The sequence below is a fragment of the Scyliorhinus torazame genome, chromosome 10, assembly GCF_047496885.1.
Source record: "Scyliorhinus torazame isolate Kashiwa2021f chromosome 10, sScyTor2.1, whole genome shotgun sequence".
NCBI lineage: Eukaryota > Metazoa > Chordata > Chondrichthyes > Carcharhiniformes > Scyliorhinidae > Scyliorhinus > Scyliorhinus torazame.
This window is the reverse complement of record NC_092716.1, coordinates 2,520,180-2,539,207: the sequence shown is the minus strand read 5'-3', so window position 1 is coordinate 2,539,207 and position 19,028 is coordinate 2,520,180. Positions and strand designations below refer to the sequence as shown.

Here is a 19,028-nt window from a genome sequence, read left to right as displayed (position 1 = left end):
GCAACAGTGGAGGAGTAGGGCGGCACATTGCGCAGTGGTTAGCACTGCTGCCTCACGGTGCTGAGGACCCGGGTTCGATCCCGGCTCTGGGTCACTGTCCGTGTGGAGTTTGCACATTCTCCCCGTGTCCGCGTGGGTTTAACCCCCACAACCCAAAGATGTGCAGTGTGGGTGGATTGGCCGCGCTAAATTGCCCCTTAATTGGAAAAAAAAATAATTGGGCACTCTAAATTTATTTAAAAAACAATGGAGGGGTTGAGAGAGGTAATGAGGAACAGGGAGAGGTGATGGTGAGTGACTCTGATGTGGTCAGTGTCTATGTGAAATCTGGCAATGTGTTTTCAGATAATTTTACGGAGGGGCAGCATGTAGATTCAAATAAGGGGTCAAGACAGATCCTGGAGGAGCTCAGGAGCAGAAAGAGAAGCCATTGCCAGAGGAACTCTGGCTCCAATTAGAATAGACACAATTGGAAGCAGGCAAGAGCAGCCTGGATGTCAGTGGAGAGCAGCTGAAGGAGGATGGTGTGGACAACCAGATTGAAGGCTGCAGACTGGTTGGAAGGATAAGGGATAGTCTGTGTCCTTTGTGACTTTGAGAATGGCCATGTGGCAGGAATAAAACCAGATTGGAAGAATTCAGACATGGAGTTCCAGGAAAGATAGGAACAGCTTTGGGAGGGGACTACACATTCAAGAACTTTAGAGAAGGGAGGTTGGAAAGTAAACTTGTGCCAAAATTGGGAGAGCTGTTAAAGACTAGTCAAGGACAGTCAGACGCAAAGATGCCTTTCAACTCCCGGTTCCTCCATCACCAACCCTGACTATGTCCAATCCCTCTGGCAGTACAGCCCCCCAGGGGGTGACGGCACAGGAATATACAGTCAGGAGGGAGTTACCCTGGCAGTCCTCAACATCAACTCCAAACCCACAAAGTCTCAAGGCATCGGGTCAAACACGGGCAAGGATTACCCAGATTACCATTTACCACCTTCACTAATCCATGTTGAATACCTCTTGGAAGTTACACTGAGAGGCTGGCATGGACTCTTCACCAAGAGTGGTGCAGGGTCTGTGGCAGATGGCACGAGAGCCAAGAGGAAAACACTTACTTGGCCTCACCTTCACCATTCATTGCCCACTCCAGGCGTGACCTTACAAAGGCAGTAAAACTCCAAACCTCCGTGACAGCACTTTGGGTTTAACCTCACCGTCACCAATCTACCTGTCACCGATACACTTGTCCATGACAGTAATGATAGGAACGACCACTGCACAATCCTTGTGGAGATGATGACTTGTCTTCACACCTGAGTATATTCCCCATCGTGTTGTGTATCACTATCACTGTGGTAAATAAGATGGATTCAGAATAGATTTGGCAGCTCAAAGCTGGGCATCCATGAGGCACTGGGGACCATCAGCAGCAACAGAATTGTACTTCATCATAACCTGTAACCAGGGCAGCAGGTGGCACAGTGGTTAGCACTGCTGCCTCACGGCGCCGAGGTCCCAGGTTCGATCCCGGCCCTGGGTCCCTGTCCGTGTGGAGTTTGCACATTCTCCCTGTGTCTGCGTGGATTTCACCCCCACAACCCAAAGATGTGCAGGGAAGGTGGATTGGCCGCGTTAAATTGCCCCTTAATTGGAAAACATGAATTGGGTACTCTAAATTTATTTTTAAAAATCATAACCTGTAACCTCATAGCCCAGCACATTCCTCACTCTTTCACCGCTGTTAACCCAGGTTAACTCACCCTGCTTCAAAGGGGAAAAGAGTGCAAGCCAGGAGCAGCGCCAAACACATCTAAAACCTTGCAAAGCTACAGCATTAGGACCATATGCCTGCTAATAGTGGTCGCAGCTTGCTACAGCCAACAGATCAGATCTAAGCTCTTCAATCCTGCCATATCCAGTTGTGAATTGTTGTAGACAATTAAACAACTAACAGTAGGAGTGAGCTCGACAAACAAACCCGTCCTCCACGATGACCAAACCCAGCACGTTATCATTCTGGTAAAATACAAAGAATATAGGCCCATTCTATGAAATGAAATGAAATGAATGAAAAATGAAATGAAAATCACTTATTGTCATGAGTAGGCTTCAATGAAGTAACTGTGAAAAGCCCCTAGTCGCCACATTCCAGCGCCTGTTCGGGGAGGCTGGTACGGGAATCGAACCGTGCTGCTGGCCTGCCTTGGTCTGCCTTCAAAGCCAGCGATTTAGCCCTGTGCTAAACCAGCCCCATATTCAAGCTCTTCTCATGGTACAGCTCTATCATCCCAAGAAACAATCCCTCATTTCACACCCCTGAAGCAAGTATATCTTTCCTTCAGTATAGAGATCGAAACTGTACACTGTCATGATATCCAGATCAGCATATCATGGTACAATCACACACACACTGATGGACAGGCAGTTGGACCAACCAACACACACACAACATCGCAGCCAATCACCAGTGAGAGCACACGCACTATAAAACAGGGAGCACCACAGTTCCCGCTCATTCTACCAGGAGATAGCTCAGAGCACAGAGCTCACAGCGTGCCACTCAGACATACACCATGTGCTGAGTGCCTCACTAAGATAGTGATAGGGCTGGGTCCACAGGTTAGCTGGTGAAGCACGTACCCAAGCCAGCAGTTAGTTGTTACCGTTGTTTAGACAATAAAACAGAGTTGTACCATCTACAGCCGTGTTGGATCATTTGTGCATCGGAACACCCAATACGACAAACACATTACTCCGGGTGTGGTCTCACCAAGGCCCTGTACAGCTGCAGTAAAGCTTTCTCATTTGCATATTCCAAACCTCCCTAACAGCACCGTGGGTGTACCTACACCACATGGCCGGTGCTGATTTAAGAAAGCAGCTCACACTATCTTCTCAAGGGCAGTTTAACATTTGATTTGATTTGATTTATTATTGTCACATGTATTAGTACACAGTGAAAAGTATTGTTTCTTGCATGCTGTACAAACAATGCATACCGTACATAGGGAAGGAAGGAGAGACTGCAGAATATAATGTTACAGTTATAGCAAGGTGTAGAGAAAAGATCAACTTAATACGAGGTCGGTCCATTCAAAAGTCTGATGGCAGCAGGGAATGCTGGCCGAGCTGGTGAACACACATCCTGTCAACAAATTGTGAAACTTGCAATAAAGGATAATATAGTACTGTCCTTCTTAAATCTCCTTCCTAACATTTCCACAGTATCAGCAACTATCCACCCCATCGCAGCGGCAGCTTACATAAAAACTGTTGGAAACTCAACTGTTCCCGGAGGTAGTCCACTGTTGTGTCTGGTAGAATTTAATTACATCCATCTGGAACTGCAACTAATATTCCCAAAGAGGCAGCAAACATCCCTGAGCTGTCCCACATGCCACCGTCAGGGACTGTGAGCACCCTGTCACTGCTGTAACAGTGCACAGCAGGTAGATATAATCTACAACAGGATGAATTGACAATATTTTGCAAGATATTCAACCCTACTGCAGTTTCTGACACATTGGAAGTTTCAGAGGAAAGGGTTCGAAAGTTCTATTAGAGTCACTTTTTAAACCCAACCAGGAGAATTATAATGCACACTGCCACTCTCACTCAACAGTAACACTGAGACACTCAACAATGCAAGTCTGCAGGATTGCCACACAAGCTGTGGGACTGAAGTCACGTGCAGGCCAGATCAGAAAAGGATCACAAGTTTACTTTCCTGATGTCCACAGTTTCCTGCTGGATCCAGGAGCAACATTGCCTGATTCCTCCCTTGCCCCCAACTCTAAGACACAGAGGGGCTGGTTTAGCACAGTGGGCTAAACAGCTGGCTTGTAATGCAGAACAATGCCAGCAGCACGGTTCAATTCCCGTACCGGCCTCCCCGAACAGGCGCCGGAATGTGGCGACTAGGGGCTTTTCACAGTAACTTCATTGAAGCCTACTTGTGACAATAAGCGAATATTATTATTATTAGTTATATCAGCCTCCTTATCATCCCAGTCAAGATCAGCTGACTCTGCACAGACCTGGAGCTGAAGCCTCTCTGTTCTACATCACTCACTGATTGAGCAGAGAAACCTCACATTCAGTTTTTTCACCCACATTTCCCCCTTCCAGGTAGCTGCTCGATATTATGTGGACAATCACAAAGTTTAGTATTTCAACATACGAGAGGTTGGTACAGTGATCACGGAGCAGTGTGTTTTGTAAACAGAATGATGGCACAATACAGAGCATCATAAAAGGAGTGTAAAAGTTGGGAATTTGAGGGGCCACACAGTGGCGCAGTAGTTAGCACTGCTGCCTCAAAGTGCCGAGGACCCCGGTTCGATCCCGGCTCCGGGTCATAGAACATAGAGTGCAGAAGGAGGCCATTCGGCCCATCCAGTCTGCGCCGACCCACTTAAGCCCTCACTTCCACTCTATCCCCGTAACCCAATAACCCCTCCTAATCTTTTTGGTCACTAAGGGCAATTTATCATAGCCAATCCACCTAACCTGCACACCTTTGGACTGTGGGAGGAAACCGGAGCACCCGGAGGAAACCCACGCAGACACGGGGAGAACATGCAGGCGCCGCACAGACAGTGACCCAGCGGGGAATCAAATCTGGGACCCTGGTGTCGTGAAGCCACAGTGCTAATCACTTGTGCTACTGTGCTGCCCGTCACGGGTCACTATCCGTGTGGAGTTTGCACATTCTCCCCGTGTCTGCGTGGGTCCCACACAACCCAAAAAGATGTACAGGGTAGGTGACGAAAGAGAAAATGCTGGAAAATCTCAGCAGGTCTGGCAGCATCTGTAGGGAGAGAAAAGAGCGAACGTTTCAAGTCCGATGACTCATTGTCAGCTTTGACTAAGGGTCATCTGGACTCGGAACGTTCGCTCATTTCTCTCCCTACAGATGCTGCCAGACCTGCTGAGATTTTCCAGCATTTTCTCTTTCGTTTCCAGATTCCAGCATCAGCAGTAATTTGCTTATACAGGGTAGGTGAATTGGCCACGCTAAAATTGCCCTTTACTTAATTGGAAAAAAGAATTGGGTACTCTAAATTTAAAAAAACAAAAGTTGGGAATTTGGCATTGTGCGGGAGAATTTGGCGTTGTGCGGGGGAATTTGGCATTGTGCGGGGGAATTTGGCATTGTGCGGGGGAATTTGGCATTGTGCGGGGGAATTTGGCATTGTGCAGGGGAATTTGGCATTGTGCGGGGGAATTTGGCATTGTGCGGGGGAATTTGGCATTGTGCAGGGGAATTTGGCATTGTGCGGGGGAATTTGGCATTGTGCGGGGGAATTTGGCATTGTGCGGGGGAATTTGGCATTGTGCGGGGGAATTTGGCATTGTGCGGGGGAATTTGGCATTGTGCGGGGGAATTTGGCGTTGTGTGGGGGAATTTGGCATTGTGCAGGGGAATTTGGCATTGTGCGGGGGAATTTGGCATTGTGCGGGGGAATTTGGCATTGTGCGGGGGAATTTGGCATTGTGCGGGGGAATTTGGCATTGTGCGGGGGAATTTGGCATTGTGCGGGGGAATTTGGCATTGTGCGGGGGAATTTGGCGTTGTGTGGGGGAATTTGGCATTGTGCAGGGGAATTTGGCATTGTGCGGGGGAATTTGACATTGTGCGGGGAATTTGGCATTGTGCGGGGTAGAGCAAGTTATCTGTCTGCAGTCTGTGGACAGTGAGGCTATCCAGAATGAATACAGATGTGATCAATAGTGTACAGTGTAAAGGGAACCCAGGTGACGGTGAATGAGGATCCACAGAAACTGATACTACCCAACAGGTATAATGTACTTGCAACCTTTGATGATGAGGATAAAAACTGTCAGAGTCGGTGCAGAGTCGATGGGCTGAATGGCCTCTATCTGCACTGCATTGATTCTATAAGAATGGTCAGAATGTGGGCCATGGCATCTTCGAGCACAAGACTGTCCAAAAGGGGCTGGAGGGGAAGTTTCATGTCGCAGTTTTAGGGGATTTTATAATTCGGGGACAGAGCATTGTTTGTAAGCAACATCAAGAGTCACACATGAAATATTGCCTGCCTGGTGCTGGAGTGAGAGATACATCGAATATTGGTGATGTATGGGGACGATCCCGTCATTGTGGTCCATATTGGGACTATCTAATAATGGTCATAAAATGATTGAGTTCAATACAGTGTTTGAAAGGGAGAAATGTGAAAGCTATTAAGATTCTAGATTTAGGTAATGCCGATGTCCATGGGAGAAGACAGACTCTCTGCAATAAACTGAGCATATCTGTTCATAGACATAGACATAGAATTTACAGTGCAGAAGGAGGCCATTCGGCCCATCGAGTCTGCACCGGCTCTTGGAAAGAGCACCCTACCGAAGGTCCAAACCTCCACCCTATCCCCACAACCCAGTAACCCCACCCTACGGGCAATTTTGGACACTATGGGCAATTTATCATGGCCAATCCACCTAACCCGCACATCTTTGGACTGTGGGAGGAAACCGGAGAACCCGGAGGAAACCCACGCACACACGGGGAGAACGTGCAAACTCCGCACAGACAGTGACCCAAGCCGGAATCGAACCTGGGACCCTGGAGCTGTGAAGCAATTGTGCTAACCACCATGCTACCGTGCTGCCCCATGGGTAAAATAACAGCCATCGGTCACACCAATCCCATTGCGAATCCGTACCTCTCCACCAGGAATAAAAACGGAAAATACTCAGCATGTGGGTAGAATCTGCGAGGTGTGACTGTAACCCAGAGAAAACTGTCCAGATACGGCATAAACTCTATGTCAGCTGTGGTTCAGTTGATAGTGCTCTCATCTCTGGAGTCCCCAGGTTCGAATCCACCCCAGGGTTTGAGTGAAAAATCAAAGAAGACGCTCCATTATTTCCAAAAAGGGCAACTGAAGATCTGCCCTGCTGTCATGATCAATTCTAATCCCTCAATGAGCATTTGAAAAAGTTGATCATTATCCCATTGCTGATTATGAAATCCTGCTGTGTGCACGCTGGCTGCCACATTTCTTATATAGAAGTGACTACACTTCACAAATGTGCTTCACTGGCTGGAGCAACACTTGGAGACATTTGGTGGATGTGAGAAATGCTAAATATATACAAATCAATTTGTTCCAGAGTGGGAGGTGTTCAAAATGAACAGTTTAATGTGATACTGTGACATATTATATCCCCGGGAACTGCCATGAGTAACTGAAGAGATAAGACACAACATAAACGTAATGAAAAGCAGAGAAAAACGTAAAAGCACAGATTCTGGAGAATGGAAAGGTGCAAAGAGCAGCAGTGAATCAGAAAATGGTTACCGCACAGGAGGAGTATATTTGCTCCCCCGTGTCCATGCTAACTCCCTGCAAGAACTCTGCAAGTTCCAGTCATCAGTCTTTATTCTCTTCAGATAATTATCCAATACCTTCCTGAAGACAGTGCAAATACATTCCTAGTGCCAGGACTGTGCAAATACAGCTCTACTCCATACTCCCCTGCCATCAGGAACATTCTCCTCACATTTACCCTCTCAAGTCCTGTTCTAAGTGTTACGACACCCTGGGCGAGTGCACGGAAAATTCCAGACCCACAGACCCCAAAGTCCCAACATAAGTGAATTAACCCAATAATTTGTGTGTTTCCTTGAGATTTTTAACCCTTGACTGCTCCAATGAGTTACAGGCACCAGATTTATAACTAAAAGATTTTTAAAAACTGTTTGTTTATAACAAGAGTAAAAGATGAACATATAATGGAAATATGGGCAGCACGGTAGCGCAGTGGTTAGCACTGTTGCTTCACAGCGCCAGGATCCCAGGTTCGATTCCCGCCTTGGGTGACTGTCTGTGCGGAGTCTGCACGTTCTCCCCGCGTCTGCGTGGGTTTCCTCCGGGTGCTCCGGTTTCCTCCCACAAGTCCCGAAAGACGTGCTGTTAGGTAATTTGGACATTTGGTAGGAAAGGTACAAAACTAACAGGGATTAAGAGGTATGAGAGATTTGAGGATCTTCGCTGCTGGGGTTGTGGTCTCTCCACCGGTCTTCTCCGAATACAGGAATTGATTTACGCAAGAGATTCAGGTCGGTGCAATTCTATCCTTCAACCACCAGATGGAGCTTCCATCTCCCTGAGATATTACTGGAGTTCTATATCTGAGAATGTATAGCAGACCCTCTGTCCAGTCTGCCCTTTTCTGTTTGCCTGATCTCTGTGCAGAGATGCTGACTGTATCGTGAAGAGAGTCCTCAGACTGGGCTTTTCCCACCCATTCAAGCAGAAGATTAAACTGTTACAGATTTGGTGGGAGAACTGCTTGCAGCCTTTCAAACCAGTCGTTCCCTTCACACCAACTTTCTGCGGACTTTTTCTCTCTGCTTCCAGAGGTCTGGCTGGAGCCTCTTAAATCTCCTGGCAGGGAGAAGAGAGAGAGAGTACCTTCCAGCTGCTTCCTGTCTCTGTCTTTTCACAGAACTCAGGAAAAGATGGAGCTATTCACATGACGCACCTTTCTTCTGGAATGCTCTGAATGGCTCCACTAATCGCAAGCGAGAACAGGCGATGTCTCAGAATTCCAGACGCACTGATTGGCTGCTTGCCAATCTATCAAACTGGCATCGCGGGCTCTGCCACAGAGCATAAAGGGGAAGACCTGGGCTAGTTCATTAGACCAGCGGTGTTTCCATTTGCCTGAAGTCAGTAGCTTAAGCAAAAAAGTCTCAATGTTGCAGCAGCTAGCAAGAAGACTATAGATTAAAGGCAGCCAGCGAGACAAGAATTAAAAAAGAAACACGGAATGGACAAGGTTTTACAAGAATATCCTTACGTAAATTTCAATGAGATCCCCCTCTCATTCTTCTGAATTCCAGCAAATATAATCCTAACCAACTCAATCTCTCTTCATATGTTGATCCCGCCATCCCTGGAATCAGTCTGGTAAATCTTCTCTGCACTCCCTCTATAGCAAGAACATCCTTCCTCAGAGAAGGAGACCAAAACTGCCCACAATACTCCAGGTGTGGCCTCACCAAGGCTCCTGTATAATTGCAGCAAGACCTCCCTGCTCCTGTACTCTAATCCTCTCGCTTTGAAGGCCAACATACCCTTTGCCGCCTTTTCCACCGGCTGTACCTGCACGCTTACCTTCAGCGACTGGTGTACGAGGACACCCAGGTCTTGTTGCACATTTCCCGCTCTCACTTTATGGCCATTCAGATAATCTGCCTTCTAGTTTTTGCTACCAAAGTGGATAACCACACACTCATCCACATCATGCTGCATCTGCCATGCATTTTCCCACTCACCTAACTTGTCCAAATCACACTGAAGCATCTCTGCATCCACCTCACAGCTCCCCCTCTCACTCATCTGTAAATCTGGAGCGATTACACTTAATTCCCTCATCAAAATCATTAATACATATTGTGAACAGCTGGGGTCACAGCACCAATAACTGTGGGATCCCACTAGTCACTGCCTGCCATTCGGGAAAAATACCCATTTATTCCACTCTTGGTTTCCTGTCTGCCAACCAGTTTTCTATCCCTCTCAATACACTGCCCCCAATCCCATGCACTTTAATTTTACACGTTAATCCTGTCAGTGGGATCTTGTCAAAAGCCTTCTGAAAGTCCAAATAAACCACATCCACTGGCTCCCCCTCATCAACTCTACTAGTTACATCTTCAAAGAATTCCAGCAGATTTGTCAAGCATGATTTCCCTTTTGTAAATCCATGCTGACTCTGTCCAATCCTGCCATTGTTTTCCAAATGCTCTGCTGTAAAATCTTTGATAATGGATTCTAGAATTTTCCCCACTACTGACGTCAGACTGACTGGTCCATAACTCCCTGTTTTCTCTGTACCTCCCTTTTTGAATAGCGGGGTTACATTAGCTACCCTCCAATCTGCACGGACTGTTCAAGAGTCCAAAGAATTTGGGGGAAATGACCACCAATTCATCCACTATTTCTAGGGTCACTTCCTTAAGTACTCTCTGGGATGTAGGTCATCAGGCCTTGGGGAATTATTAGCCTTTAATCCCATCAATTTCCCCCAAACAATTTCCCGACTAATATTGATTTCCCCCTCAGTAAACTCTGCGTTCCCCAATATTTCTGGTACGTTATTTGTGTCCTCAGTTGTGAAGACAGAACCAAAGTATGTGTTTAGTTGCTCAGCCATTCTTTGCTCCCCTATAATAGAGATGGATAACGAGAGATATTGTAGGCCTCGTCAAAAAGAAAAAGGAGGCATTTGTCAGGGCTAAAAGGCTGGGAACAGACGAAGCCTGCGTGGAATATAAGGAAAGTAGGAAGGAACTTAAGCAAGGAGTCAGGAGGGCTAGAAGGGGTCACGAAAAGTCATTGGCAAATAGGGTTAAGGAAAATCCCAAGGCTATTTACACGTACATAAAAAGCAAGAGGGTAGCCAGGGAAAGGGTTGGCCCACTGAAGGATAGGTGAGGGAATCTATGTGTGGAGCCAGAGGAAATGGACGAGGTACTAAATGAATACTTTGCATCAGTATTCACCAAAGAGAAGGAATTGGTAGATGTTGAGTCTGGAGAAGGGTGTGGAGATAGCCTGGGTCACATTGAGATCCAAAAAGACGAGGTGTTGGGTGTCTTAAAAAATATTAAGGTAGATAAGTCCCCAGGGCCTGATGGGATCTACCCCAGAATACTGAAGGAGGCTGGAGAGGAAATTGCTGAGACCTTGACGGAAATCTTTGGATCCTCACTGTCTTCAGGGGATGTCCCGGAGGACTGGAGAATAGCCAATGTTGTTCCTCTGTTTAAGAAGGGTAGCAAGGATAATCCAGGGAACTACAGGCCGGTGAGCCTTACTTCAGTGGTAGGGAAATTACTGGAGAGAATTCTTCGAGACAGGATCTACTCCCATTTGGAAGCAAATGGACATATTAGTGAGAGGCAGCATGGTTTTGTGAAGGGGAGGTCGTGTCTCACTAACTTGATAGAGTTTTTCGAGGAGGTCACAAAGATGATTGATGCAGGTAGGGCAGTGGATGTTGTCTATATTGACTTCAGTAAGGCCTTTGACAAGGTCCCTCATGGTAGACTAGTACAAAAGGTGAAGTCACACGGGATCAGGCGTGAGCTGGCAAGGTGGATACAGAACTGGCTAGGCCATAGAAGGCAGAGAGTAGCAATGGAAGGATGCTTTTCTAATTGGAGGGCTGTGACCAGTGGTGTTCCACAGGGATCAGTGCTAGGACCTTTGCTGTTTGTAGTATATATAAATGATTTGGCGGAAAATGTAATTGGTCTGATTAGTAAGTTTGCAGACGACACAAAGGTTGGTGGAATTGCGGATAGCGATGAGGACTGTCGGAGGATACAGCAGGATTTAGATTGTTTGGAGACTTGGGCGGAGAGATGGCAGATGGAGTTTAATCCGGACAAATGTGAGGTAATGCATTTTGGAAGGTCTAATGCAGGTAGGGAATATACAGTGAATGGTAGAACCCTCAAGAGTATTGAAAGTCAGAGAGATCTAGGAGTACAGGTCCACAGGTCACTGAAAGGGACAACACAGGTGGAGAAGGTAGTCAAGAAGTCATACGGCATGCCTGCCTTCATTGGCCGGGGCATTGAGTATAAGAATTGGCAAGTCATGTTGCAGCTGTATAGAACCTTAGTGAGGCCACACTTGGAGTATAGTGTTCAATTCTGGTCGCCACACTACCAGAAGGATGTGGAGGCTTTAGAGAGGGTGCAGAAGAGATTTACCAGAATGTTGCCTGGTATGGAGGGCATTAGCTATGAGGAGCGGTTGAATAAACTCGGTTTGTTCTCACTGGAACGGTGGAGGTTGAGGGGCTACAAAATTATGAGGGGCATAGACAGAGTGGATAGTCAGAGGCTTTACCCAGGGTAGAGGGGTCAATTACTAGGGGGCATAGGTTTAAGGTGAGAGGGGCAAGGTTTAGAGTAGATGTACGAGGCAAGTATTTTACACAGAGGGTAGTGGGTGCCTGGAACTCGCTGCCGGAGGAGGTGGTGGAAGCAGGGACGATAGTGACATTTAAGGGCCATATTGACAAATACATGAATAGGATGGGAATAGAGGGTACGGACCCAGGAAGTGTAGAAGATTGTAGTTTAGTCGGGCAGCATGGTCGGCACGGGCTTGGAGGGCCGAAGGGCCTGTTCCTGTGCTGTACATTTCTTTGTTCTTTGTTTATTCCCCTGTTTCTGACTGTAAGGAACCTACATTGGTCTTCAGCCATCTTTGTCTCTTCATGTACTTATAGAAATTTTTACAATCACTTTTTGTGTCCCCTGCAAGCTTACTCTTACTCTATTTCCCTTCGTAATCAATCCCTTTGTCCTCCTTTACTGAATTCTCAGGCCTGTTGTTTTTTCTTGTCAAAGCCTCATCCTCAGATCTAACCGATGGCCTTGGACAATATCCCAGAATCACAACCATCTTTATAGATACTAACATTTTTTTTTTAATCACAGAAGTCTACTAGACATTTATTTGCACATAGCATCAAGTGTAACAGTAACTAAAACATCTCACCAATTAGTGCATAGAAACATACATAGAAAATAGGAGCAGGCCATTCAGCCCTTCGAGCCGAAGGGACTAGCATTCCATTTCAGTGCTGAGAGTGTGCTGCACTGACACAGGTACTGTTTCTGAAGGAGATTGTTGAACATAAAGGGTCCCAGAATATTTCAAAGAAGAGCAGGGCGGTTCTCCCCAATGTCATGGCAAATATTTATTATTCAACCAATATCATAAAAATAGATTTGGCCATTATCACGCTGCTGTTTGTGAAAATCGCTGTGTGTTAATTGGCTGCTTCCTGCATTATAACAGTGACAAAACTTCTAAAGAGCTTCATTGGCTGTTAAAGTGCTTTTGGATATCCTGTGGTCACAGTCCCAGGGACTGGTTCTAATTCTCATCTCTCTGAATTATCTGGATAATATAAACATCATTCTCCTGCTTGACTGCTTCATTCTCCCAATTCTATATTTATATTGGAGTAAGGAACCAGAGATCCTTCCCCAGCCTCAATTACCAAGCAGCAACTCCTCTCGACAGTCACACTACAAAAAAACAAGCTGCATTTCTCCGGCTCTGCAATCTAATTATTTAGGAGAGAAATGCCTGAACTATGAAAGTACGAAGCCTCTGGGGTAGGGCTAACCACTGGGCTGTGCTAGGCTCAGAATGGTGGGCTGATTCAAGGTCCAGATGTGGTCCGGGTTCCGGTGCAGGGAAAGAGTATGATTCTGGTTCGGGGCACTTCCATGGTCTGGCTCTGGTTCAGGAAACAGGTCTCAGTCAGGGTTGGGTCTGATCCGGGTCTAGTTCTGGATCTAGGTCTCAGTCAGGATTAGGGTCTAGTCCAGGGCAGGGTTCAGGTCTGAACTGGGTCTGGTCCGGATCTGATTCAGGTCTGCTATTGGTCTGATACTGGTCTGGTCTGGGTCTGGTTTGTGTCTGATCCGGGTCTGATTTGGGTCTGGTCCGGGTCTGATCTAAGTCTGGTTTGGGTCTGATCCGGGTCTGGTATGGGTCTGATACGGGTCTGATCCGGGTCTGGTATGGGTCTGATACGGGTCTGATCCGGGTCTGGTATGGGTCTGATCCGAGTCTGGTATGGGTCTGATCCGGGTCTGGTATGGGTCTGATCCGGGTCTGGTATGGGTCTGATCCGGGTCTGGAATGGGTCTGATCCGGGTCTGATTTAGGTGTGATCCGGGGCTGGTATGGGTCTGATCCGGGGCTGGTATGGGTCTGATCCGGGTCTGGTGTGGGTCTGATCCGAGTCTGGTATGGGTCTGATCCGGTTTGGTCTGGGTCTAATCCGGGTCTGGGACTGATCCAGGTCTGGGTCTGATCTGGGTCTGGGTCGGATCCGGGTCTGGGACTGATCCAGGTCTGGCTCGGGTCTGGGTCTGATCCAGGTATAGGTCTGATCCAGGTCTGGCTCGGGTCTGGGTCTGATCCGGGTCCGGGTCGGATCCGGGTCTGGGACTGATCCAGGTCTGGCTCGGGTCTGGGTCTGATCCAGGTCTGGGTCTGATCCAGGTCTGGCTCGGGTCTGGGTCTAATCCGGGTCTGGGACTGATCGAGGTCTGGCTCGGGTCTGGGTCTAATCCGCGTCTGGGTCTAATCCAGGTCTGCGACTGATCCAGGTCTGGGACTGATCCAGGTCTGGGTCTAATCCAGGTCTGGGACTGATCCAGGTCTGGGTCGGATCCGGGTCTGGGTCTGATCCAGGTCTGGGACTGATCCAGGCCTGGGTCGGATCCAGGTCTGGGTCTGATCCGGGTCTGGGTCGGATCCGGGTCTGGAACTGATCCAGGTCTGGCTCGGGTCTGGGTCAGATCTGGGTCTAATCCAGGTCTGGGACTGATCCAGGTAAGAGTCGAATCCAGGTCTGGGTCGGATCTGGGTCTGGGTCTAGTCCAGGTCTGGGTCGGATCCGGGTCTGGGTCGGATCCGGGTCTGGGTCTAAACTAGGTCTGGGACTGATCCAGCTCTGGGACTGATCCAGGTCTGGGTCAGACCCAGGTCTGGGTCTAATCCAGGTCTGGTCTGGGTCTGATCCAGGTCTGGGACTGATCCAGGTCTGGGTCGGATCCAGGTCTGGGTCTAATCCAGGTCTGGGTCGGATCCGGGTCTGTGTCTGATCCAGGTCTGGGACTGATCCAGGTCAGGGTCTAATCCAGGTCTGGGTCGGATCCAGGTCTGGGACTGAACCAGGTCTGGAACTGATCCAGGTCTGGGTCTGATCCAGGGCTGGGTCTAATCCAGATCTGGATCTAATCCAGGTCTGGGACTGATCCAGGTCTGGGTCTGATCCAGGTCTGGGACTGATCCAGGTCTGGGTCTAATCCAGGTCTGGGACTGATCGGGGTCTGTGGCTGATCCGGGTCTGGGACTGATCCAGGTCTGGGACTGATCCAGGTCTGGGCCTGATCGAGGTCTGGGACTGGTCCAGGTCTGGGTCGGATCCGGGTCGGGTTCTGATCCAGGTCTGGGACTGATCCAGGTCTGGCTCGGGTCTGGGTCTGATCCAGGTCTGGGTCTGATCCAGGTCTGGCTCGGGTCTGGGTCTAATCCGGGTCTGGGACTGATCGAGGTCTGGCTCGGGACTGGGTCTAATCCACGTCTGGGTCTAATCCAGGTCTGCGACTGATCCAGGTCTGGGTCTAATCCAGGTCTGGGACTGATCCAGGTCTGGGTCGGATCCGGGTCTGGGTCTGATCCAGGTCTGGGACAGATCCAGGCCTGGGTCGGATCCAGGTCTGGGTCTGATCCGGGTCTGGGTCGGATCCGGGTCTGGAACTGATCCAGGTCTGGCTCGGGTCTGGGTCAGATCTGGGTCTAATCCAGGTCTGGGACTGATCCAGGTAAGAGTCGAATCCAGGTCTGGGTCGGATCTGGGTCTGGGTCTAGTCCAGGTCTGGGTCGGATCCGGGTCTGGGTCGGATCCGGGTCTGGGTCTAAACTAGGTCTGGGACTGATCCAGCTCTGGGACTGATCCAGGTCTGGGTCAGACCCAGGTCTGGGTCTAATCCAGGTCTGGTCTGGGTCTGATCCAGGTCTGGGACTGATCCAGGTCTGGGTCGGATCCAGGTCTGGGTCTAATCCAGGTCTGGGTCGGATCCGGGTCTGTGTCTGATCCAGGTCTGGGACTGATCCAGGTCAGGGTCTAATCCAGGTCTGGGTCGGATCCGGGTCGGGGTCTAGTCCAGGTCTGGGTCGGATCCGGGTCTGGGTCGGATCCGGGTCTGGGTCTAAACTAGGTCTGGGACTGATCCAGCTCTGGGACTGATCCAGGTCTGGGTCAGACCCAGGTCTGGGTCTAATCCAGGTCTGGTCTGGGTCTGATCCAGGTCTGGGACTGATCCAGGTCTGGGTCGGATCCAGGTCTGGGTCTAATCCAGGTCTGGGTCGGATCCGGGTCTGTGTCTGATCCAGGGCTGGGTCTAATCCAGATCTGGATCTAATCCAGGTCTGGGACTGATCCAGGTCTGGGTCTGATCCAGGTCTGGGACTGATCCAGGTCTGGGACTGATCCAGGTCTGGGTCTAATCCAGGTCTGGGACTGATCGGGGTCTGGGGCTGATCCGGGTCTGGGACTGATCCAGGTCTGGGACTGATCCAGGTCTGGGACTGATCGAGGTCTGGGACTGGTCCAGGTCTGGGTCGGATCCGGGTCGGGTTCTGATCCAGGTCTGGGACTGATCCAGGTCTGGGACTGATCCAGGTCTGGGTCTAATCCAGGTCTGGGACTGTTCCTGGTCTGGGTCTAATCCAGGTCTGGGACTGATCCAGGTCTGGGACTGATCCAGGTCTGGGTCTAATCCAGGTCTGGGACTGATCCAGGTCTGGGTCTAATCCAGGTCTGGGACTGATCCAGGTCTGGGTCTAATCCAGGTCTGGGTCTAATCCAGGTCTGGGACTGATCCAGGTCTGGGACTGATCCAGGTCTGGGACTGGTCCAGGTCGGGGACTGATCCAGGTCTGGGTCTAATCCAGGTCTGGGACTGATCCAGGTCTGGGACTGATCCAGGTCTGGGTCTGATCCGGGTCCAGGTTGGGTCGGATCCGGGTTTTGGTCGGATCCGGGTCCGGGTCTGATCCTGGTCTGGGACTGATCCAGGTCTGGGACTGATCCGGGTCTGGGTCTGATCCGGGTCAAGGTTGGGTCGGATCGGGGTCTGGGTCTGATCCGCATCTGGGTCTGATCCGGGTCTGGGTCTGATCCGGGTCAAGGTTGGGTCGGATCGGGGTCCGTGTCTGATCCAGGTCTGGATCTGATCCGGGTCTGGGTCTGATCCGGGTCTGGGTTGGGTCTGATCGGGGTCTGGGTCTGATCCGGGTCTGGGTCTGATCCGGTTCCGGGTTGGGTCTGATCCGGGTCCGGGTTGGGTCTGATCCGGGTCCGGGTTGGGTCTGATCCGGGTCTGGGTCTGATCAGGGTCCGGGTTGGGTCTGATCCGGGTCCGGGTTGGGTCTGATCCGGGTCTGGGTCTGATCCAGATCTGGGACTGATCCGGGTCAAGGTTGGGTCGGATCCGGGTCTGGGTCTGATCCGCGTCTTGGTTGGGTCGGATCCGGGTCTGGGACTGATCCGGGTCCGGGTTGGGTCTGATCCGGGTCTGGGTCTGATCCGGGTCCGGGTTGGGTCTGATCCGGGTCTGGGTCTGATCCGGGTCCGGGTTGGGTCTGATCCGGGTCTGGGTCTGATCAGGGTCCGGGTTGGGTCTGATCCGGGTCCGGGTTGGGTCTGATCCGGGTCCGGGTCTGATCCGGGTCCGGTTTGGGTCTGATCCGGGTCTGGGACTGATCCGGGTCCGGTTTGGGTCTGATCCGGGTCTGGGTCTGGTCCGGGTCCGGTTTGGGTCTGGTCCGGGTCCGGTTTGGGTCTGATCCGGGTCTGGGTCTGATCCGGGTCTGGGGCTGATCCGGGTCCGGTTTGGGTCTGGTCCGGGTCCGGTTTGGGTCTGATCCGGGTCTGGGTCTGATCCGGGTCTGGGGCTGATCCGGGTCCGGTTTGGGTCTGATCCGGGTCTGGGTCTGGTCCGGGTCCGGTTTGGGTCTGATCCGGGTCTGGGACTGATCCGGGTCCGGTTTGGGTCTGGTCCGGGTCCGGTTTGGGTCTGATCCGGGTCTGGGTCTGATCCGGGTCTGGGTCTGATCCGGGTCTGGGGCTGATCCGGGTCCGGTTTGGGTCTGGTCCGGGTCCGGTTTGGGTCTGATCCGGGTCTGGGTCTGATCCGGGTCTGGGTCTGATCCGGGTCTGGGGCTGATCCGGGTCCGGTTTGGGTCTGATCCGGGTCTGGTTCTGATCTGGGTCGGATCCGGGTCTGGGTCTGGTCCGGGTCCGGGTCCGGGTCCGGGTCGGATCCGGGTCTGACTCGGGTCAGCTCCTCCGGCTGAACGGCCACACTGACCTCTCAGGACTGTCAGACTGACCACACTGACCTGTGACCGCCGCGGTGACCCCGTTTCCCCGGTAACGCGTCCTCGGGGCTCTCACCTCCTCCGTTGTCCCGAACGCGTCCGCAGCCGCCACGCCTGCGCTGTGCGGGGCGAGCGGGGCGCATGCGCCTTGCGGGTGGGCTGAGACGTTCCTGCAGCCCCAGCAACCAGAACGTCACACAGCACTGAACGCCATTCAGCCCCTCACACAGCACTAAAGGCCATTCAGCCCCTCACACAGCACTGAAGGCCATTCAGCCCCTCACACAGCACTGAACGCCATTCAGCCCCTCACACAGCACTGAACGCCATTCAGCCCCTCACACAGCACTGAAGGCCATTCAGCCCCTCACACAGCACTGAACGCCATTCAGCCCCTCACACAGCACTGAAGGCCATTCAGCCCCTCACACAGCACTGAAGGCCATTCAGCCCCTCACACAGCACTGAAGGCCATTCAGCCCCTCACACAGCACTGAAGGCCATTCAGCCCCTCACGCAGCACTGAAGGCCATTCAGCCCCTCACACAGCACTGAAGACCATTCAGCCCCTCACACAGCACTGAAGGCCATTCAGCCCCTCACACAGCACTGAACGCCATTCAGCCCCTCACACAGCACTGAACGCCATTCAGCCCCTCACACAGCACTGAACGCCATTCAGCCCCTCACACAGCACTGAAGGCCATTCAGCCCCTCACACAGCACTGAAGGCCATTCAGCCCCTCACACAGCACTAAAGGCCATTCAGCGCCTCACACAGCACTAAAGGCCATTCAGCCCCTCACACAGCACTGAAGGCCATTCAGCCCCTCACACAGCACTGAAGGCCATTCAGCCCCTCACACAGCACTAAAGGCCATTCAGCCCCTCACACAGCACTAAAGGCCATTCAGCCCCTCACACAGCACTGAACGCCATTCAGCCCCTCACACAGCACTGAACGCCATTCAGCCCCTCACACAGCACTGAAGGCCATTCAGCCCCTCACACAGCACTAAAGGCCATTCAGCCCCTCACACAGCACTGAACGCCATTCAGCCCCTCA

At 50.9% G+C, this 19,028-nt stretch overlaps 1 protein-coding gene across 3 annotated transcripts in view; it reads right to left on the bottom strand.

The window, feature by feature from the left end:
• Window positions 1-18,085, bottom strand: part of LOC140430308 (Fanconi anemia core complex-associated protein 24-like) — a 400,826-nt gene extending 382,741 nt beyond the window's left edge. For 2 of the 3 annotated variants that reach the window (XM_072517750.1, XM_072517741.1), the window contains exon 1: window positions 17,984-18,085. The gene's annotated coding sequence lies outside the window, so the exon portion shown is untranslated. The remainder of the gene's footprint in view (window positions 1-17,983) is intronic. The other variant, XM_072517747.1, reaches the window with a different exon arrangement.
• Between the last annotated feature and the right edge of the window lie 943 nt (window positions 18,086-19,028).